This window comes from Corvus brachyrhynchos, unplaced genomic scaffold (assembly GCF_000691975.1).
Source record: "Corvus brachyrhynchos isolate BGI_N302 unplaced genomic scaffold, ASM69197v1 scaffold27, whole genome shotgun sequence".
Taxonomy (NCBI): Eukaryota; Metazoa; Chordata; class Aves; order Passeriformes; family Corvidae; genus Corvus; species Corvus brachyrhynchos.
Window position 1 is genome coordinate 561,870 of NW_008239139.1, and position 856 is coordinate 562,725.

Here is an 856-nt window from a genome sequence, read left to right on the forward strand (position 1 = left end):
GGAGGGGGAGAATAGGCTGTCAATCTCAGTTAGTAAACACTTCTTTGATGTGGTTCCTTTTTTAAAAAAAACAAAACAAAACAAAACAAAAACACAACCTGACTCCTAAAAGCAACAACGTATGTTTATTTTAAATGCATCCGCTAAATATTTACACTGCAAGTAAGCTAAACGAGAAAAAAAAAAAAAAAGATAAATTGGAATTTTTGTCAGTGAACCAGATTGTGAAATGCCTTGAGGGAATAGAAGATTTATTTGGGGAGAGGGGGAGAGGTAGGAATTTTCCATGCTATTGTAAAACATGAGCACAAATTATATGATCCCCACAGCCAGTGAGTTGCAAAGCTTCAATCAGCTGCCTTTTTATTTTTTTCCTTTCCTCTCTTTTCTATAAAGAGGAGGGGGGGAAGACAGAAGTGTTTCACCAACTTCTGTTGACTGTTCCTTTTTTCTCCTGATTGAAATGTGTTGTTAAACAAGATCCCACATAATCTCAGCAGAGGGTTTCTCTCGCTCGCTCCCGCTCCTTCTGGGAAGCCGCGATCGGTGCCATCGGCGCTTGATTATTTGCAAACTCCATTTGCTGCTTTTTTTTTTTTTCCTCCTTTTTTTTTTTCCTCCTCTCTGTCTCTGTCTCCGTCTCCCTCTCTCTCCCTACGTCTCTCTCTCCCTTTCTCTCACCCCCAGTGCAACTTTTGCAAGCGCCCCGGCACACGCAGCCATGCCGCGCTGAGAGCGGGGGCACCGCGCCAGCCCCCCTCCTTCCCTCCCTCCCTCTCTCCTTTCCTCCCTCCCTCTCTCCTTCCCTCCCTCCCTCTCTCCCTCCCTCCCTCCCTCCAGGCAGAGCACAGGGTGA